The sequence below is a fragment of the Jaculus jaculus genome, chromosome 6 (genome assembly GCF_020740685.1).
Source record: "Jaculus jaculus isolate mJacJac1 chromosome 6, mJacJac1.mat.Y.cur, whole genome shotgun sequence".
In the NCBI taxonomy this organism is placed as follows: domain Eukaryota; kingdom Metazoa; phylum Chordata; class Mammalia; order Rodentia; family Dipodidae; genus Jaculus; species Jaculus jaculus.
In genome coordinates this window covers 72,819,331-72,842,788 of record NC_059107.1, presented here as the reverse complement: position 1 = coordinate 72,842,788, position 23,458 = coordinate 72,819,331, and positions in this window count along the sequence as shown.

Below are 23,458 nucleotides of genomic sequence, written 5' to 3'. Positions count from 1 at the left end.
GAGAGAGAAGAAAGAAAGAAAGAAAGAAAGAAAGAAAGAAAGAAAGAAAGAAAGAAAGAAAGAAAGAAAGAAAGAAAGAAAGGAGGGAGGGAGGGAGGGAGGGAAGAAGGAAGGAAGGCAGGGAGGGAGGAAGGGAGGGAGAAAGAGGCAGACAGGGAAGGAGGGGGGAAGGGAAGAAAAAAGAAGAAACAGTCTCACATGGTTTGGACTTCTAGTCTCAGTGTTGGAGGGACTGAAATGGGAAGATTTCTGAAACAATCTGGTCAATATGGCAAGACCATATCTCAATTAATATGTAAATAAAATAGCATTTTCATTTCTAGGATGACCTTATCAAGTCCACAGAAATTCATAGGAAATAATTTTGCTTAAGTTACAGCAGTCAGAGGTAGAAAGCACCTGACTAGATCTGAAAGTTAATGCCACAAGGACTTAATTAAAGATTCAGTCACAAGAGCAAAACTTTTTGAGTTCAAATCTAGGATCTCCAATTAAGTCAAAAACTGCTTCCCTCCCCTCAGTTTAGGAGTCACATGATGGCCATGATCAAACCCACTTCTTGCACAGTGGTAGGGATGAAATGGACACATTCCTGTGAATTACTTGTCTGCAGTGTGATTGTGGGAACTGATTGCAAGGATGTCTTGAGAAACTATGGTAGGTAACTCATTCACCCTAAAAGTTCAAAGGTCCTTGGGAGCTGTATGTGACCCTGGCTTCTTTCTGTATTTGCCCCTTTCTCTGCTTCTTGTCTGGCAAGATGTGAAGAACAGCTTCAGACAGACAGATACACACACGCATACACACACAACATAGGTTATAACCTTGCATCCCTTCACCCCTGGGCCCCATTTCCCTGAGGCCCGTCTTCAGTAGGTTCTTCAGTGTTCATGGTGGGGTAATTAGGGACTCTGTTAGTTCCTGGGAGGGGGCTTCTGTGCCTCAGGATATTTCTTTTCACTCTGTAGCTCTTATAATCTTTCCACCCCCTCTTCTGCAACAGTGTCTGATCAGCCACATATTCTTGCCGTGGTGATGTTCTCCCCATCACACATACAGGGCCAAACAACCTGAGAATAAACCCTGGAAAACTGTGAGTCAAGATAAATCCTTCCTCCCCTGAGTGGTCACTCCTGGGTATTTCTGTCATAGTTTGTGAAAAAGTAACTAATACAGGCACTACAAGATTATTGCCATCCCCTGAGGGAGCGTCTCAGGTGTGCACACCTCCTCCTCTGTACCTGGGTCACTTATGCCAGATCAGGCCACATTTGCTACAGATAAGATTCACCACTGTTGGAGAGGAAATAAAGGAAGGATTATTGGGGAATATACACCCTCTTGAAGAAATAAAGACATCAGATAAAACAGGCTTTATGGAGTGCAGGAAGCACATTCACTAGCCCACAATGAACAATTGGTGTATTAAAAAGAAGTCATTGCTCCTGCAAAGACAGTTATAGATAGATAGGACCTCTGAAAGTTGGCCTGAAGGTAGAGGTCTTCTTGGCCAGTCAGAACTGATCAGTGTTGATTCTGAACTTGTCTTCTGAGAAAAAACAACCCCAGGTGGGGTTAAGGAAGCAGAATGTAACTTTACAGTACATGATTATTATTACCAGATCAATTTTCATTATTAGTCTCAACTTGACATAAAATCTTACCTGAAAAATACACACACACACTAATATATACACTATATATATATACACTAATACACATGTTTTGGGGTGGAGTTGGATAGGATTTTTCTCAAATAACTAATCAGTAATGGAGACTGAGCAGGTCAACAATGTAAATTCCTGGTATTTTTGCAAATATCATTAATCCAATGTATGAGCTAACAAAGAGAATAATACATACCTACATAAAGGCAGGTCCTAAGGCTCTTCCTATGGACAGAGCCAGCTGCAAATGTGAAAGAATTTCCCACAGTAATATTTACATGTTAAGGTACTAGGAAAGGAGAGATATGTTCCTGTCTGGCAAAACTGACTCTGATCCAATGCCACGGCCTGCATGGTCTGACTTATAGAGAAGAAATTAGCCAGAGAATTCAGTCTCAATTTACATCACATTGTTCTTCAAAATACTGAATTTAGTATGAAGTGAAAATAATTGTTTTCTGAAAGATTTCACTGAAATCTCTCTTTAATTGCTACTTTCAAGCCAGACACAATGGTCCACACCTGTAACCAAGCAGTCAGTAGGCTGAGGTTGGAGGATCAATGAATGTTTGGAGCCAGCTTGTGCTACATGGTGAATTTCAGACAACACTGGCTACAGTGTGAGGTCCATTCTCAAAAAAAAAAAAAAAAAAAAAAAAAAAAAAAACCATACTTTCATCAAAAGCAAGTTTTTAATCTCAAAATGACTATTCAGTATCCCTTACCAACAATTAGGAAATAAAGATAGTATATGATTTATATCAAAATACATAGTAGCAGAGGCTGAGGAGATGACTCAACACTTAAAGGCATTTGGTTGCAAAGCAATGACAATAGCCAGCATTGTTTTAGGGGCCTCTGTGGCCTCCCTGACCAATAGCTCATGAAATTTTATGTAAGAGGCACTGGCTCAGGTCCTTATGTTTCAAAGTAGGTGCTTTACTTGTTGAGCCATCTCCTCAGACATTTATTTATTGTTTATTTCTTTAGAAATGGTCTCATGTAGCTCAGATGGCCTTGAACTCCTTCTGCTGCCACCTCCGGTGCTGGAATGATAGGCATGGTCCACCAATGGCCCATTGGCTCTCAAACTTTGATCTCAATTGTTTACAAAGAATGTCACTATAGTCTTGCTCAAAACAAACTTCCTACATCTAAATACCCTCAATGAGTGACTCTGAGGTGATTGTTATATATGAAGAATTCATCCCTTCATCAGTTTATTCACTGAGACATATATTTTGGATATATTATTTGTTGGACACATGCAAAAATGAATTAAATATAGGTCTTGCCTTTGAATATCTTCTGGACTCAGCATAGAAAAAGATATAAATAAGTAAGCAAATCATTTTTTAATATTTTATTTTTATTTATTTATTTATTTGAGAGAGAGAGAAGAAATGAATAGGCACAACAGGGCCTCTAAGCCACCGCAAACAAACTCCAGATGCATGCACCACCTTGTGCATCTAGCTTACATGGGACCTGGGGAATCAAACCTGGGTCCTCAGACTTCACAGGCAGGTGCCATAACCACTAAGCCATCTCCCCAGCCCTAGCAAATTATTTTAATACATTAGATTGTGTTGTGAGCATAGAGTGTGTGAACCTGCATTTATGCTTCAGCTCATTGTTGTATAATTTGTAGCATCTGTCATCAGTCCACCCTGGTCCAATGTGGACCTTAATAGAATTGCTTGAAAAAAGGAATGAACTGATGTACATTCACTAACTCATCAGCTGCACTGGAAGGCATCCTACAATAAGTCCCTTGGTTTGGAATATTTTGTTGTTTTTGTTTGCTTATTTTTTCAGGTTAAATTAGGTGTTCCTGCATCTGCATGAACAGAAAGAATGCATATACATGAGACATTTATGTAGATGTTACATTCTTCAAAGAACTTTCCCTTTGCTCTGTCCTTTCCATCTTCCTTAGAGCCATAGAGAGCAGTTACTATTCTTACAGATAAACTACTCCTGTGACTGACAGTAAAATCTGTTATATTTCACATCATTATCTACTGTACTACTTCACAGTAAAATTTACTCCACTCAAATGAGCAAAACCCATACTTAGAGCAGACAGCAGTCAAATTCATGTGAAAGAATGCTAGAAGTCCAAGGATTTAAAATTCAGTGTGTTTACTGGCACAAGCTTACTTTTTTTCATATTATTAATGCCAATAACAGAAATAAAAGGTATTTAATGCAATAGGAACATCTAAAGAGGTCATTAAATATATCTAAGTATATTTTAAATATAAATACCTTGTGCCTCCTGACTAGCATCAGGCAAATAGCTAAACTGACTTTATCCTGAATTCTGTCTCAGAGAAAAAACTCAGAGACAGTTACAAAAGTGCTTCTTATTTATCTGGTCCATTTGTAAAATGACTGAGATCATTTTCGATAAACTACATTAGCCTTCCTTTACATTGGAGATTTCTGTTGGTCCTTTTGTGGGCACTCCATTTGCATCTGCGCTTTCTAGACCATATATGACTGACAAAAGGGAAAAACAGAGGGTATATGTATGGCTTTGGGAATTTTTTGAAGACCCTGAGCAGAACTGGAATGATATACAAGTAACGCATACATTGTTCCAGGCTTGAGCTCCTGAACATAGGAGGCCAAAGATGAGAACCAAACCTCCAGAGTGGTGGAGCAAAGACACCAGAGTGCTTAGGGCAGTGGAAGAGACCCAGGCATGGTTGGAAGAAGCACCTCAGGGCTGGGCCTGTCATGCCACTCCAAAGAGCAAAGAGAATGCCTACAACAGAGGTGACCCACCATTCATTACACCAGGGTCAGCCCAGGTCTGCTCACTGTTGGATTATTTTTTAAGAAGAGCATCTTGCTATGTAGCCCAGGCTCCTTGAACTCAGGATTCTCCTGCCTCTGACTCACAGGCAGACATTACAGCTATGTGCTATCATGCCTAGCAAGATTAGGATATTTCAAGAAATATATTGACTTTTAGTCACTTTTTTATGAGGGAGAGAGAGAGAGAGAGGAAAAAAAAAAAAGGAGAGAGAGAGAGTTGGCATAACAGGGCCTCCAGCCACTGCAATCCAGTATGTGTGACCTTGCCCATGTGTCACCTTGTAAGTCTGGCTTTCATAGGTTCTGGAGAGTTGAACATGGGTTCTTAGGCTTTATAGGCAAGCACCCTAACCACTAATCCATCTCTCCAGCCCTTATTCACTTTTTTGTGTGTGAATGTGTAAGTGCATGCTTGTGAGGGGTGCATATGTATATTCAGGTGTGCATATGGATATGCATGTGGAGGTCAGAGGATAACTTCAGTTGTCTTTCCTCCAGTAATATTATTGTGTGTTTTGAGAACAATGGAACCTTTCTCTCCTCAGTATGACTTTACTTTAGTGGTTAAAGGGCCAGACACATTAAAATCACAAATCTCCCCAAGCCAGCGGCCCCTTGAGTTCCTTACCTCTAGCAAAGAATGAGGAGTGCAGTGGCAGAAAGATGAGTGAAAGTGGAAGAGCTTCCAGGCTAGGAGGGACCACTGGGGGGTGGCAGGAGTGCTGCTGCACAGGGACCAAGCTCAGTATTCTCTATATGCTCATCAAGTTGGGGTGGAATGGCCTGATTACCCTGAATGTATGTAGGGGCTCCTGACAGACTGATGAGCTAGACAAATGATTGATTACTTTGTATGTGTGGGCAGCTGGCCTCTGAATGAGTCAACTTAGAAGTCAGGGCTTTTGACCTTTTGGAAGGCACTTTTTTTGGCTCATTAGTTCTCATATTCTGCTTTCTAGACTATAAAATCTATGTGCTCAGCAACTCCGTCAGGCCATACAGATATATGCTTACTTTGCTAGGGGCCTGTAACCATAACTAGTAGCCTACAAAACAGGGGCTACCTTAATCTTTTTAAAAATATTTTTATTTATTAATTTGCAAGCAGAGAGAAAGAGAAGAGGGGGGATGGCTATGGCAAGGGCCCTGCAGACAAACTCCAGATGCATACACCACTTTGTGTATCTGGCTTTTTGTGGATACTTGAGAATTGGACCTGGGCCACCAGGTTTTGCAAATAAGTACCTTCAACAGCTGAGTTATCTTTCTGGCTCCTTATTCTTAATCCCTATTATTATGCACCTTTTTTGAGACAGAGCCTCTTCTTGGCTAAGTCAGAAAGTAGACTGGCTGGTTAGCAAGCTCTGGGGATCTGCCTGTCTCTGCCTCCCCAATGCTGGAATTACAAGTGTGTTAACAGTCCCAGCTCTTTTTCTTTTAAAATGGGTTCTGGAGATTGAATTCAGGGAGAAGGGGAAGGAAGAAAAGGGAATAAATGAAAAGAAAGAAGACATAAAGCCTATTTTGGGGGGAGAGTTAGATATCTCCCTTAACTGTAGGGAAGTAACCAAAAGATAAAAGAAAGTCTTAGGTACATGCTGAATGTGAAAGAAAACTTAAGCAGCTTAATAGAACTGAAGTTCAAGTATGGAGTATTTATTTTATACAAGATAAGGTTTTTTGAAATGTGTTCTCACACTTTAAAGCAATTCAAAGTACAATCCTACGTCAGTGGATTCATTATAGAAAATTTACTAAGCAGATAGCCAGAGGACTAAAGCAGAGTTCAAGACCAATATAGGCTACATTTAAAAAACAATCAGGGCTGGAGAGATGGCCCAGTAGTTGGGGTATTTACCTGCAAAGCCTGAGAACCTGGATTAATTCCCCAGCACTCATGTAAGCCAGATGTACAAAGTGGTGCACACATCTAGTCTTATTTTGCAGTGGCTAGATACCCTGGCATACCCATTCTCTCTCTTTTTTTTAATTTTTAATTTTTTTATGATTAAGAATATACTTTGTATGGGCACATCGTGTATTGGTACCACCATTTCCCTACCCCCTGACCCCAATTTACTGAGGACTCTGTGGGTATTTCCCATGGGCTGTGGGTCCTGTGTTATGAGAGCAGATGTCAGTTATTGGGCAGAGGGTAGGGGGGATGCCCCTGGGTTGCCCTCCTGACATACGACTCTTATAATCGTTCTGTCCCCTTTTCTGCAAAATTCCCTGAGCCATAGTGGGTGTATTTTAAGTCTACTTCAGTGTGAAGCTCTCAGGAGCTTCTGGATTTGGTATGTGTTTGGCATGCTCAGAGTCTGTCTCTTTCACCCTGGTACAAATTGTCAGGCTCGCCATGGAAACAGCACTCTTGCTCATCTCACCAGACCTCTGTGGTTTCACTTGGGCCTTCGCTGAAGTGCAAGGGTTGGTTTATGTCCTCAGGTCTCAATACCTTCTGTAAAAGAACAGATTCTCCAACAGAGAATGAAGTCAGCATAAGTTAAATGGGATAAGCATTGTTAGGTCCTGATGGATATAGTATTTTGGCCAAAGACTAGTGGGAGCTTGTCATTGGAGACCATAATCTTTGTCTCCATAGGATTCTGACCTGGTTCACAGTTCCAGCTATGGGTTTCTTCCCTCTGAGCAAATATCTTAGCCAATTAGAAAGCCATTAGTTACTCACCAAGGGTGGGGACCACAATTGCACAGGTGTATACGTCATGTCAGGCTGGTTGCTTTTGGGTGCCTGTGACCCCTGCTTGCTCACAGCATTGTTGGCCACTTTCCCCCAATAGCTCATATAGTGCTTTCCAACACTAAATCAGCCAACCATATGGGGACTGATTCTCTTGCAGATTTCAGCCAGATCTCTTTGGTGTTCTGTGTCCATAGCATGTGATGTCTTCAGCAACAGTGTCTTGCCTTTTACCTCAGGTGGGTAATCAAGTGCTTTTATAGAAGTCTGTCTTGTTTGAGAGACCTTGTAAGTCTCTCTGACCAACAGCTCAATGTGGGTAGTAACTGATTTCTAGTACTGTGAGTTACAGGCCAGAGGCAAATATTTTAAGGTTCGGCTCCATCCCACCCTCTCCAGGACCCTTCTTACCTGATGATCGCACCCCCCCCCCCGCCCACCATACTCCTATTAAGGGTTATATCTTTTAGTCTTCCATCAAGGAGAAAAATTTCTATGGTACCAGTTCCTTTTGGGTTTAGTTTGTGTTTATTTCCTCCCAACCTTGTATTCCCCTCCCTCCCACCCACCATTCCATCCCTATTGTCTGGCCCTCCAGTTACTTGTCAAGTATGACACCAAGTCAAGCTGTTCCAGTTTAGGAACCACAGATGAGTGAGAACATGCAGAGTTTGTCTGTGCTTGTGTGAGTTTGCTGAGTATGATCTGTTCCAAGCCCTTCCACTGTCCTACAAGTTTCATCATCATTTTTTCTTACTGCGGAGTAGAATTCTGTTGTGTAACTGTACCACATTTTCATTTTACATTTATCCAATGATGGGCACCTGGGTTGATTCCAGTTCTTAGCTATTATGAATTGAGAAGCTCTATACATGGTTGAGCAAAAATCTTTGCAGTGAAGCATGGAGCCTTTACAACAAATTCCCACTTTCTTTCTCTGTCTTTCTTTTCCTTGTCTCTGCTTGAAAATAAATTAATTAATTAATTTTTTAAAATCACTAACCAGTAACCTATGTCATCTAATACATATTTATTTTTCAGCATTTAGACATAGAGACAATTAGATATTCTATTTTTCATGCAGTTGTTGTTGTTTTTTTTTTTTTTGGTAGTATTCCTTTTCTATTTTATTGAAATATTTGAGAAGCATTGGTGTTAGTGTTTTGATGAAGGTCTGGTAAAATTCACTAGTGAACCCATCTCCTGGAATTTTTTCAGTTGGGAGATTTTTTTTATAACTGCTTGGATCTCCATACATGTTAAAGGCATATTTAACTGGTTTATTTCATCTTGATTTAATTTTGGTAGGTCATATCAATCTTGGAAATCATCCATTTCTTTCAGATTTTCAAAATTAATGGAGTATATGTTCTTAAAGTATGTCCTTATAATTTTCTGAATTTCTTTGGTAACTATTGTAATGGTGCCTCTTTCAGTCTAATTTTATTAATTTATGTCTCTTCTCTCTTTATTTTGGTCAGATTTGCTAAGGGTTTATCAATGGAACCAACTCTTTGTCTCATTTATTCTTTGTTTTTGTTGTTGTTGTTGTTGTTTTTTGGTTTCTATTTCATGACTTTCTGCTCTAATCTTTATTATTTATTCCTGTCTACTCATTTTTGGTTTGCCTTGTTGTTCTTCTTTTTCTAAGGCCTTAACATAAATCATTAAGTTGTTTAATTGTGGCCTTTCTAATTTCTTAATATAAGCACTTAAAGCTGTAAGTTTTCCTCTTAAGATTACCTTCATTGTGTTCCAAAGGCTTTGGTATGTTGTATTCTCGTTATCATTTGATTCATTTACCCTGGCCAGCAGGGAGTTGTAAAAGGAAACGAGGGGAAAATTAACCTGAATGAAAGAAGGCAAACAGACACAAGAAGGAAACCATGCTAGATGTTTGTCAAGGCCTCGAGAGTTTATTCTTACATATAGGTTTATATAGGGTTGTAGGGGGAAGGGGACGTGGCCAGGGCAAGGAGTTGTCAGGAAACCTACAGAGGATATAATTAGGTGTTCATCTAATCTTGCCTCACTGGCTTAACGTCCTGACTGCACCAGGCTTCACATCCTGACCATAAACTGGCCTTTTGCAAAAGATAAGATTCTGTAAGCAGCCTGCTGACCAACGTTCCAGAAGTACCTAACAGAAAGCTGGATGGATCAGCTTTCTGAGTAATAAGTCAACTTATGAGCAGGCCCAGGCAAAATGGAGAGGCTTTTGCTCTATGGCTCCCGACATCTCCTCCCTTCTTTTATACAAAAGAGGGGGAGGCCCGCTATTCAGCGGTGGGCTGCAATGCCTTTGTTTCTTCATCAGCTACCAACAGCATGGGAGAGTATTCAGCCAAGCATACGATCCCCTGGTAGTTGAATATTAGGTGAGGAAGTACAAACTTAACTTGCTATATGGTGGTTTCGGTTAACATGGCCAAGGTTTGATTCATAACTCCCAACATTCATTGAATTTTTTGATTTCCTTCTTGATTTTTTCATTGACCCATTCATCATTTAGTAGTGTATTGTTTACTTTCCATTATTTTTTTATGCTCTGTAGCTTTTCTTGATGTTGATTTGTAGTTTAATCCCATTGTAGTCACATAGAGTACAAGGAATTATTTCAATTTTCCTGTATTTGTTAAGGTTTGCTTTGTGTCCGAATATATGGTCTATTTTAGAGAATGTTCCATCTGCTGCTGAAAAGAATATGCATTCTTCAGCATTTGGGTGAAATGTTCTGTAGATATCTATAAGGTCCATTTGTTCTATGACCTTATTTAAGCCAAAATGCTTCTCTGTTTATTTTTTTGCTAGGATGACCAGTCAATTGATGAGAGTGGGGTGTTGAAGTCACCCACTACAACTGTGTTTGATATTACCTGTGACCTTAATTCTAATTGTGTTTGTTTGATGAAATTGGGAGCCCTCATGTTAGGTACATCTATGTTTATAATTGTAATGTCCTCCTGTTGGAGTTTTCCTCCAATCAATATAAAGTGGCCTTCTTTATCTTTCCTAACTAATGTTGATTTGAAGTCTACCCTGTCAGATATTAGGATAGTGACCCCTGATTGTTTTATAGGCCCATTTGCTTGAAACACTGTTTTCCATCCTTTCACCCTAAGATAGTATCTGTCTTTTATGGAAAGGTGGGATTCTTGGAGGCAACTAATAGAAGCATCCTGCTTTTTAACACAGTCAGCAAACCTGTGTCTTTTGGTTGGGATATTGAGGTCATTGATATGAAGTGTTATTATTAAAAGGTGTGTATTTATTCTTGCCATTCTTCTTGTAGTTCTTCAGGTTTTTCCTTTACTTTCTTATGTTAAGTATTCTTTGCGTATAGCTTAGTCTTTCTTCTTTCCTTATTTGTGTGCTTTTCTTTCTCATCAACATGGAGGACCCTTTCAAGTATTTTCTGTAGAGCTGGTTTAGTGTTCATATATTCTTTTAGCTTGTTTTTGTTGTGGAATGTCTTTATTTTTCCATCAATTTGAATGCATAGTTTTGCAGGATAAAGTAACCTTGGTTGACAGTTGTTATCTTTCAGAACTTGGAATAAATCATTCCAAGCCATTCTGGCTTTTATTTAAAGTTTGTGTTGAGTAATCTGCTGTGATCCTGATGGGCTTGCCTTTACATGTGACTTGATTTTTCTCTCTAACTGCTTTCAATATATTTTTTGTTTGCTTGCTTTGTGTGTTTTGTAGTTTAATCATTATGGTGAGAGGGTCTTTCCAGGTTTTGTCTTTTAGGTGTTCTAAAGGCTTCCTGCATTTGTACTGGCTTCAATTTCCCTATTTGAGGGAAATTTTCTTCTATGATTTTGTTGAAAATATCTGTTATGCCTTTGGAGTGAAATTCCAATCCTTCTACTATACCCTAAATTCTTATGTTTGATCTCTTCATAGCATCCTAAATGTCTTTAAATTCCCATTCATGCCTACCTACTAATTTGTTTTTCTCTTTGTTGGACTGTATTAGATCTGCCACCTGATTTTCCACTTTAGATATTCTGTTCTCTCCTTGGTCGATTCTACTGGTAAAATTTTCTAGTTTTCTTTTTTGGCTTACTCCGTTTTGCATTTTTAGTACTTCTGATTGGTAGTTTTTATTATTTCCATTTCCTTATTCATGTCACGTATTGACCTTCTTATTTGATTACACTGGTTTCCTGCATTCTTTTGGGTTTCCTTTAGGAGCTTGTTTTCTTCTTCATTCCTTTGACTTCTTTGAGCATAGATATAATCCTTTATTGATTTTTTTTGAAATATTTGTCAAGCAATTCATCTAAAACAGTCTCACTGGAGGTCATTGCTGATGGATTTTTAATTTTTGGTGGAATTGTATTGTCTTGATTTTTTTTGTTGTTTCTTGTGTTATAATGTAGACATTTTTGCATCTTGAGTTAACTTGATCCTTGAGCTTTCTAATTTTTTGCAGTGTTCTTACCCATGTAAATCTGACTTTAAACATCTTCAGGATAGTAGTTTAAGGTGCCATGTGAGTGCTTCTACTCCAAGAAAACTGGCAAAAGAGACCCTAGGTGTTGAGTATTCTAGTAGATTGGGTGGAATAAATTACTGGAAAATTCTATAATTCAACTGAGCAATATACACATTCAATCCAAACCAGAACAGAGCATTTATGCAAAAGTGGGGTTAAAACAAGCAGATAATCTGGGCTGGAGAGATGGCTCAGTGATTAAGTGCTTGCTTATGAAGCCTAAAGACCCTGGTTCAAGGCTCAATTGCCCAGGACCCACGTTAGCCAGATGCACAAGGGGGTGTACACATCTGGAGTTCGTTTGCAGTGGCTGGAGACCCTAGTGTGCCCATTCTCTCTCTCTCTCTGCCTCTTTATCTGTCTGTTGCTATCAAATAAAGAAATCAAACAAAAACAAACAAAAAGATAATCTAATAAAGCCAAAGTCCCTAAGGGTGTGTGTTGCCCCACACCCTTAATCCTGTCAACTGGGAGGATGAGATTTCTAGTCTGAAATGGTTTCCAAGTCAGCCTGGGATCAAGTGAGACCCTGCCCCCAATAATGACAGAAGAAAAGACAAAGCCCCTATAAATCAGGAAACATCAAAGACAACAATAGCAAACACCAAAATACAAGGTTTTTGAGAGTGGTAATGCAAACCAAGAATAATCAATCAAATATAACACATAACCTGCTCTAACTTGGAAAGAGAGATTAGCACTCCCAGTGCAGGCCTATGTACCTGCCTTTGTGTAAGTAGGCCCTGTTACATTTGGGGATGGCTTCCAATCTCACCAATGATGAGTTCTCACCTCCATCCCTCTCTGCTGTGCTGTGAACTGTTAGGCTGCTTGGGTTACTGGATCTGGTGTTCTGGTTGGCTGTGATGGATGCAGAGTGGCTGGAGCTGAATAATTTCTCTGGTGGTTTGGGGCACTGATGGTTGTGGGATGGGGGGTCTGTGCAGGATGCCTGGAGTTGCACAAGAGCTACTCAACTGGTCCCTTTTGTGTTCTCCTTCAGCAGCTGTTCAGCTGGTCCCTGCTGTCTTCCCCTTCAGGTTTCTTGACTTTGCAAGGAGGCTGGTGTGAGCGGAAAAGTCTCCCACCTGGCTTCTGCTCCTGCAGCTCTGTGGTGACTGGGCTGGTGTGTGGATCAGGCCTGTTGGGGCCTTTGCAGTATTCTGACCAGTTTCTTCCTTTCTAGAAGGTCTGAGTCTTTCCTGTGCTTCTCTGCTGTGGTTGATAACAGATTATACACCTTCAGTTTTCAGTAGAAGAGTGCGTTTTTTCTGGGTTTATTTATTTATTTTTGCTTAATTCCCTCCTTAGGCTATTTTGGCATGGCTACTATGCCACAATCTTACCAAAAAGTTATCATACAGATCTTTTGTCCCCCTTGCTAGCCTCCCTGCCCAGTGTCTCTCTTCCACTTTTATGTCACATGCGAAGTTTGTCCTTTATCCTTTCTCACACCTCCTCTCCACCCCTCATAGTTTCCTATCTAGTCTCATAGCACATGCCCTTTTTTACCTCCCTTTATTTACACACACAAAGATTTTCAAAGTTTGAGTCCACAGATAAGAGAGGACATACAACTTTTATCATTCTGGACCTAGGTTACCTTACTTAGTATGATCTTTCCAGCTCTAATCATGTTCCAACAAATTTCATAATTCATTTTTCTTTACCACAGTAAAATTTCAATATGAATAGGTGTCACATTTTCAGTAAACAATCATCAGTTGCTGGCTTGGTGAAAGGAGAATCCTTATTCACTATTGGTGGGAGTGTAAACTAGTGCCACCACCATAAAAATTAGTGTGGTGCTAAAGAGATTGCTCAATGGTTAAGGTGCTTTCCTGCAAAATCTAGTGACCCTAGTTCAGTTTCCCAATACCCACATAAAATCAGATGTACAAAGTGGCATCTAGATTTTGTCTACAGTGGCTAGAGTCCCTGGTAACAGATTCTCTCTCTCTCTCCAAGTTCTAAAAATCAGTGTGGATGTTTCTCAAAAAGCTAACAAAAAAAATGAATTACCATATGACCCAACTATACCACTCCTGGGCATATACTCAAAAGTCTCTATCCTACCACAGACATACTTATATATCCAGGTACAATGCAGCACTATGGACACCAGCTAGGAAATGGAACAAGACTAGAGATCTAATATACTTTAACATCCCCTGACTACTTTGGATACTGAAAGAATAAGAAACTAGAAAAGTAAGAAAAGTTAACCTCCCTCACATAATCAGATATTTTGACTCTCTATTTCAAGGATCTACATATAAAAAGAATGAAATAGACTTGATGAGTAAGAAATATTAAGTGGTTAGTTCAACTTTCAGTGAACTTGAGGTATGTACTATTTTAGTCTTATTTCCTATGTCAGCCAAACTGGTTTAACCAGTTCCTCCACTGTGCACAATCCAATAGTCCCAAATCAAATTTGCTTTGTTGTTTACTGGCAAAATCATACCCAGATATTGACCTAAATTGTTGCCATGAAGTACATGAAGGTTTGCCAAAGAAGAAAGAGTAACAGGAATCAGGGACTACCAAAAGTAAATGTCAAGTAACTAAGCAATATGACCAGTATTATACAAACACAAAAAATTAGGGTGAAATATTGAACACTACAGCAAATAAAGTATTTTCAGGAAATAGAAGACAAAAAAAAAAAAAGCCAATACAAGCGAAAACATACAAATATGCAGCCAGACTGGCCATGTGTTAGTAATTGTCAATGCTGGAAGGAAGGAATGTGGCAGTAAAGTGTTCTAACCCTTTCTTTAGCTTTTATGCCTGGAATTTTCTACACTGAAAAAAAAACTGGGAGAAAAATTGTATAGAAACAAAAACAGATTGTTTTGTGTTAGGCTGTCTATAAACAACTAAGTAGAAATATGTAAAATCTTTTAGAATGTATATAAAAACAAAAATGCATTGTGGTATGAGATTCCTGGGGAAGATGAAGACATACAGAATGTTGAATTGATATCAAGGGACAAAAGGATCACCAACCAGCCCTGAAATTTTTGAATTTTAATTAAATGGATAATGAGTAAACTCGGTAATTTTTCTTCTTCTATTTTTTATAGCTTTTAGCAGATAATGGGAAAGTTTCATGTGGAAAACAATATGCTGATTTAAATACACACAATGAACCCCACAAAATCTGTTCTCTAAAAGCAGAGTAGAGATTCATTTAAATTGTTAATGAAAGGCCATGGTGGAGCACACTTTTAATCCCAGCACTCAGGAGACAGAGGTAGAGGTATCACCATGAGTTTGAGGCCAGCATAAGACTACTTAGTGAATTCCAGAGTTAGACCCTACCTCAAAAGAGAAAAAAAGTTAATGAAAAAATGATTTTTCTATAATTCCAGCTACTCCAGAGGCTCAGACAGGGGAATGGAAAACCTAAAGCCTTGCCTGGGCTTACAGAGTGAGTTCAAGGTCAGCCAGAACAATGATAGTGAGACTTAGCCTGAATATAAAAGTTAAAAATGGTTGGCATAGCTGGTATGGTGTCACATGACTATAATCAGAGAACTTAGGAGTTTGAGGCACGAGGATCAGGAATTCAAGACCAGCCTGGGCTACATGAGACCCTGTCAAAAGAATGAAAAGGAAATGAAAGAAGAGAAGGAGAAAGGAAGAGAAGAAGGAGGAGAACAAGAAAAAAGGAGTAGGAGAAGGAGAAGAAAGCAGGATTAGATAAAGAGGAGATGGAGAAGAGGAAAAGAAGAAAAAGGAATGGAGGAGGAACAGAAGATACAGAGAGAAGGAGAAAGGAGGAAGAAAACTATTCAGTGATATCTGTGAAAGTATGGTAAGGGAGCATTTTCTTCACTACCAATGCATGTCAATGCATCTAGGACGTACTGGGGGTGATCTTGCCATGGGTAGGAGTCCAGAAAGACACTGGACTGAACTCTATCTCATTGAAATTGGGCCAGGATTAGATATTGCCTGGGAATAGTGAAGGCTGGGAACCCTGCTCAGGCATGGCAGGTGATCAGACACCAAGGAAAGGGTGTGCAGGGCTCTCACTAAATGGATGCAGCAGGCTGTTTGCTTAAACTGGATTACACAAGGAAATGCACAAGTGGGACTAGCAAAGGACATGGAAGCCTAACTAGGATCATTCTGGGCAGTGATAAAGGATTTAAGATATTTGCTTATATACTAACTGAGTCATTTCATAAACTAGTGGGGTGCTAAGAAATCATAAATGCTTATAAAAAACAAGAATGGTACCAATTTCAAAAAGAAAAGGAGTTCCTTTCTTCTTTTACTATCTTCCTTCTCTCACTCTTATCCCTCCTCTTCTTCCTCTTCCTAGTCTCCCCCTCTCTCTTTCTTGGATGATTTTTTTGCTTGTTTGTTTTGGTTTGTGTTTGTCTTTCTTTCTTTTCTTCTTCTTTTTTTTTTTTTTTTTTTTTTTTGAGATAGGGTCTCACATAGCTTAGGTTTGTCTTGAATTCACTGTATAATTGAGGGATGACCTTGAACTTCTCATCTTCCTGCCTCCACCTCCCAAACTGGGATTACAGTGTATGCCACCACACCTGAATCAGAAAGGGAGATTTTGTTAAAAATTATGTTATATTCAGTCAAATTTAATGTCTAATTGAAGTTATGTGTAGTATAAAATAAGAAATAGAACCAAATTAAGAACAAAAATTTTTATTTATTTTTTGGACAAGTTTTATTTTTTGTGTTTACTTATTTGTAAGGAGAAAGAGAAGGAAGAAGACAGGGAAAGAGAAAAAGAATGATCACTCCAGGGCATCTTGCCACTGCAAATGAACTCCAGATGCATGTGCCACTTTGTACACCTAGTTTTACATGGGTACTTGGAAATTGAACCCAGGCCAGCAGGCTTTGCAAGCAAACATCTTTAAGCAATCTCCCAAGCCCCCAAATAACAAGTTGTAAGAGTAAATCACGTAGAAAGTTTAAATTTTCTTTGGTAAAATCATAGTAGTAACAAAGCAGAAAAACACTGGAATATGTTGTCTATTATTTGGTTTATGATAAAATTCTATCGAATTTTACATAATATAGAATCAGGAAGTTTCATTCAAATATTGAATATGCTGGGATTTCACCTCTGTACTATGAGCCTGTTGTTTTATGAAAGGCCCAAGCTGGATAATGACAGTAACTTGCTAAAGAAAAATAAAGGGTTTATATAATTTAGGAAAGAATAAAAATCCCAAGAGTATAACTGTTGTTTACAGAAGTAATTATCTTAAGGATGCAAGCTTAAATGCCTAAAAAAAATTGCTCTAGGGCTCTCTGTGCTATTTTGTTTCTTCAAGTCTGGCCACTTATGATCAGTGCCCTGAACGCTGGCTTCCCAACTTACTTTAACCTAATATCCCTCCCTCTCTCTCACTTTTATTCTTCCTTCTGTTCTCTATCTATCTATCTATCTATCTATCTATCTATCTATCTATCTATCTATCTATCTATTTCAGTTTCTCCTTGTCTGTCTCTCTCTTTCTCTCTCCCTCCCTCCCTTTTTCTTTCCCTTTAGAGACAAAAGTCTCAATATATAGCCTCAGCTGGTCTCAAACCTCTCTCCTGAGTGTTAAGATTACAGGCATGATAAAATAAATAAATAAAAATTAAAAATAGCTGGGCGTGGTGGCTCACACCTTTAATTCCAGCACTCAGGAGGCAGAGGTAGGAAAATCACTGTGAGTTCGAGACTGCCCTGAGACTACATAATGAGTTACAGGTCAGCCTGGGCTAGAGTGAGACCCTACCTCAAAAAACCAAAAATAAATAAATAAAATAAAATAAAAAGATTACAGGCATGAGCCACTATACCAAGTTTCTACCAACCAATTCTTTATGAAAAAATATTTTTATGGTCCCCAACAGAATAGGGGTAGGGATAAGGGAAAATAGGGTACTAATACATGATGTATCCATATGTCAAATATGTTGATATTAATAATAATAGACACATCTTACAATAAAGTATATTTATTTATTCAAGAGAGAGAGAGACAGAGAAAGTATGGGCACACTAGAGATTCCTGCTGCTACAAACAAGCTCTATACACATGCACTACTTTGTGAATTTGGATTTACTGAAGAATCATACCCAGTCTGTCAGGCTTTTAAAGCAAACACCTGTAACCACTGTGCCATCTTCCCAGCCTACTAACAATGAATTCTAACCAGAATTTTTAATGCTCAGAATCACTCTTGTCAATTCCTTAAAGTTATTGTTTTGCATATAACAGAAGATTTCGTTTAAAACTTTGACCATTTGGCCCTGTGATTAATAGATTACTGAAAGACAGATACACAATCTATGAGAACACAGTTGAAACACACTTTTACACACACACACACTCACACACCTGTAACAGAATACCTGACACTAGGTTATTCATAAAAAATATACTGTGAAGACAGGCGTGGTGGCACATGCCTTTAATCCCAGCACTTGGGAGGCAGAGGCAGGAGGATTGCCATGACTTTGAGGCCACCCTGAGACTACATAGTGAATTCCAGATCAGCCTGGGCTAGAGTGAGACCCTACCTTGAAAAACCAAAAAAAAAAAAAAAATATATATATATATATATATACACACACACACACACACACACACACACACACACACACACACACACACACTGTGGGGCTGGGAAGATAACTCAACAGTTAAAAAGCTCTTACTTTCCAAACCTGCAATTTCCCAGTCACTTACATAAAGCCAGATGGGCATTCATTTGAGCAGTAAGAGACCCTGGCATGTTCATGTGCACACACACACAAACACACACACACAGAGAGAGAGAGAGAGAGAGAGAGAGAGAGATTGAGAGAGAGATAAATAAAAATGTTCAAAGTTAAAAAGTAGATTATGGGGTAAGATTCCAGGTAAGATGGCAGCGTAGTAGACACACCAAAGCAGCCTACGGAGGAAATAAGTGGAAAAACAGCAAAATACACACTTCTACCAAAAAAAAAGTGGAGGACTTCCAGTTAAGATGGCAGTGGAGGCACCACACCAAAGCAGCCTGGGGGGGGGAAAGACCAAAAAAACCTCAGCAAAATGCACACTTTTACTAAAAAGAGAGGTGTATAGGAAATTGAAACCGCAGTGGAGAAGTAGACGAGATCCAGAGCATCAAGAGCCCGCACAGGCCAGCAAAAGCAGCCCTGGCAGGTCCGCCAACCATGGCGGATGTGGTGCACTAGAAAGCCGCCAGGCTCGGCTTGAGCCACAGGAAAAGCCACGTGAGGGGAGCTTCCACTCACACCGGAGCTCTCTGCAAACTCTAGAAACATGAAGGGAGAGCAGCAGTGAACAACAGAGGAGCAGATCACAAGGTAGAAAAGCACGTGGAACAGCGAGAAAACCAGAGCAGCATCAGCTCCCTCCCCGCCCCCACTGCCTATGCCCAGCTGCAGCGAACAGAGCAGCGGTCCCAGGACCCAGTCATGCCAACTTGAGCTGACAACAGGACCCAGGCAGGAGCAGAGTCCAGAAGCAACATCAGCAGCTCTGGCACCAGCAAAAGCAGCCCCAGTGGCAGCAGATCCAGCAGCAGCAGCTTCAGTGGCAGATCCAGCAGAAGCAGCTTCAGAGGCAACAGTGGCGGTTCCAGCAGTGGCAGCTTCAGAGGTGGCAGCGGCGGATCCAGCAGTGGCAGCTATAGCAGCAGCAGCAGCAGTAGCAGATCCAGCAGTGGCAGCTTTACCAACAGTGGCGATGGATCCAGCAGCAGCAGTAGCGTTTGCAGCAGTGGGGATGCCGTTCTGCAGGGCCACAGTTACCAGACTTGGTTTGCCCTGCAGGAAAAGCCAGTGCCCAGCTCCAGATATCAGAACAGCAGCCCAATGACCCAGCCAGCAACTTGACTGAGACCAAAATTATCCAAAAAGGTAACTGGGATTGCACCAGGGAAGGGTCTCACTTGGTCACAAGCTGACTTGGATCCCTCAACAGACCAAAAATTTTAACCTCTTTGCTGATAGAGGATCTGGTTGTTATAATACCTACTGTTACATACATTCTAGGTGCTGTTTTTGATTGAATGTGTACAGTGTTTAGTTAAATTTTAGAATCTACCTATATTTTACTCCACTCAGCCTACTAAAATTCTCCCATAGCAGGGAAACTCAACCCCTAGGAACACCTTTGTAGATACTCTTGGAGACTAAAAAGCCACACCTAACACCTTAAGCTCCTACCCTGAAGATATATAACATCAGATCAATTGATACAGCTAAGAATACCAAGCTACCTAGAAACTCCAAGCATTAACTTAATCCAAGATGCACAAATATATATATTATAACACAAGAAACACTAATAAGCAAGACAATATAAATCCACCTAAAAGTATTAATGGATCAGAAATGACCTCCAGTGAGAATGAGTTGGAGGAAATGCCTGAGAAAGATTTCAAAAGAATGATTGTAAATATGTTCAAAGAACTCAAAGAACAAATGAAACGAATACAAGAGGAACTCAAAGAGGAAATCAAAGGAATCAAAGAAGATGCAGGACACCAATTTCATGAAAAAAACGGCAATACAAGACATAAATAAGGAAATAGAAATAATAAAGAAAAACCAGTCAGAATTACTAGCAATGAAGTTAATGAAATAAAAAACTCTATAGAAAATCTCACCAGTAGAATGGATGAAGGAGAGGACAGAATATCTAAGCTAGAAGACCAGGTGGCAGATCTAATACAGTCCAACAAAGAGAAAGACAACCTTATAGAAAAGTATGAGTGGGAATTTCAAGATATTCGGGACACTATGAAAAGATCAAATATAAGAATTCAGGGCATAGTAGAAGGAGAAGAAATCCACTCCAAAGGCATAGTAGGCATCCTCAATAAAATCATAGAAGAAAACTTCCCCCAAATTGGGAAAGAGGTGCCACTGCAGATACAGGAAGCCTCTAGAACACCATCCAGACAAAACCTGGAAAGACCCTCTCCTCACAATATTATAATCAAACTACCAAACACACACACCAAAGAAAAAATATTGAAAGCAGTTAGAGAGAAAAATCAAGTTACCTGCAAAGGCAATCCCATCAGGATTACAGCAGATTATTCAACACAAATTTTAAAAGCCAGAAGGGCTTGGAGTGATATATTCCAAGTTTGGAAAGATAACAACTGTCAACCAACGTTACTTTATCCTGCAAAGCTATCCACTCAAATAGATGGAGAAATAAGGACATTTCATGACAAAAGCAGGTTAAAGGAGTATTTGAAGACAAAACCAGCTCTACAGAAAATACTTGATAGAATCCTCCATGCTGAAGAAAAGGAAAAGCACACATATAAGGAACCTGGAAAAAACAAGCAATACTCAAATACTAGTTAACATAAGAGAGCAAAGATAGAACCGGAACCACACACACACACAAAATAAAAAGGCAGACATAAATACACACCTTTCAATAATATCTCTTAATATCAATGGCCTCAATGCCCCAACCAAAAGACAGGTTTGCAGACTGGGTTAAAAAGCAGGATTCTACAATTTGTTGTCTCCAAGAAACTCACCTCTCTACAAAGGATAAACTTTATCTTAGGGTGAAAGGTTGGAAAATGGTGTTTCAAGCAAATGGGCCTAGAAAACAAGCAGGGTTTGCTATCATAATATCTGACAAGGTAGACTTCAGTCCAATGTTAGTCAAGAAAGATAAGGAAGGTCACTTTATATTGATTAAGGGCACACTCCAACAGGAGGACATTACAATCCTAAACATATATGCACCTAACATGGGGGCTCCCAAATTCATCAAACAAACACTATAAGAACTAAGGTCACAGATAACACCAAACATAGTGGTGGTGGGTGACTTTAAATCCCCACTCTCATCAATTGACAGGTCATCCCAGGAAAAAATAAATAAAGAGGCATCTGGACTAAATGAGGTCATAGAAGGAGTGGACCTAACAGATTTTGGTATTGTATATATGTAACTACAATGATTGACATGGGAAGGTAATATGATGGAGAATGGAATTTCAAAGGGGAAAGTGTGGGGGGGGAGGGTATTACCATGGGATATTTCTATAATCATGGAAAATGTTAATAAAAATTGTGAAAAAAATACATTTACTATATGACCCAGCTATAGCATACCCAGGCATATTTCCTAAATACTCTTCTCACTACCTTAAAGATACTTGCTCAACCATGTTTATTGCTGCTTTGTTCACAGTAGCTAGGAAATGGAACCAGCCTTGATGTCCCTCAACTGATGAATGACTGATGAAGATGTGGTAAATTTATAGAAAGTAGTTCTGTTCAGCAGTAAAGAAAAATAAAATTTGCAGGAAAATGGATGGATCTGGAAAGGATTATACCTAGTGAGGTAATCCAGACAAAGAAAGTAAAATGTCAAATGTCTCTCGTGTGTGGATCCTACCTACAAATGTTTAGACTTGTATCTATGTTGGAGTAAAAATCAGTAGCAGAGAACAGTTAGCTGGAAAAGGGCTATAAGAGAGGGAGGAGAGGGGAGGACTTAAGGGGATGGTAATATATATATGTAAGTAAATGCACAGATTACTGGGAATACAATGGCCTAACCAAAGTCATGGGAAGAGATAGAGTAAAAGAAAGGGGGGTAATCAAAATTCTAGATGTTGTGAATAAGCCATATGGAAACCTACTTTTCTGGATACTGGCACACCCAGAAGCCATAGATTATTATTAGAAAAATTTCAGTGCCACGGATGGGATACCTTCCAGTGACTTGTTGGCCAGGGGGGTTCTTGATGCCCCTAATCCATTATAGGCCATCTCCAAAGCTTTTGGTTTCCCACCAGAAATAGATGGCAAGACCCCATTGCTAAATACTCCACATGTCTCAGCTATAAGGTCACTGAGAAATCAAGCTGGAAGAGAGCTGAAAACTTCCCTGTAGATCTGCTGACTGAAAATAGGAAAAAGCTCCACTGCATACAACCCTATGGCAGACAGAAGTCATCAGTGCTTAAAACAGTGGACACTGCAAGCCTTAAGTTTGGCCAGACAAGCCAAATGGCTGAACAGGTGCAATATTGGCATGTCTCTTATGAGGGAAAACAACTTCTCTCTAATTGAACTGGAGGCCTGCTCTATGGGATGGAATGGATAACTGATACTGAAAATATAATCAAAAGCCTATGGTGGCACAAGTCATGAGCCCTAGGGGTTTAATGCCTGCCCTTGCCTGGCTAAATGCATATGTTATGCTCATCAAACTGCCTTGTTTGGTGAGCATACTAACATTCATATCCATATATTAATGCTGCTCTCACTTTTCATTAGAGAAGCTTGTCTTTTCAGATGGCAGTGACTACTGGGGTGACCCAAAAGATACCATAGTGCTGAGAAGAAGTGACAGAGGTGTATTCTGCACTGAAATATCTCTATCATAGCCTCTAAAACCCAGGTTCCTTTGTGGAAGAGGTGGTGGAAAGAATTTAAGAGCCAAAGGAAGGGTAGGACTGCTCACAATACAATCATTCAGACAGAAATTGGCCTCAATATCCATAACCTCACAGTGTTTAGCACTACCTTCACAAGACCCTCATAATAGGAGAAAAAGATGATGACTTCAAAATAAAAGAGAGAATAATGGAGGGAGAGATGGTATATGGTGGAGAGTGTATTTGTGAGGGGAAAGTGGGAGAATTATGATGGTTTATTGTCTGTAATTATGGATGTTGTCAATAAATGTTTTTTGAAAAAAGTAGATTATGGGGCTGGAAGGAT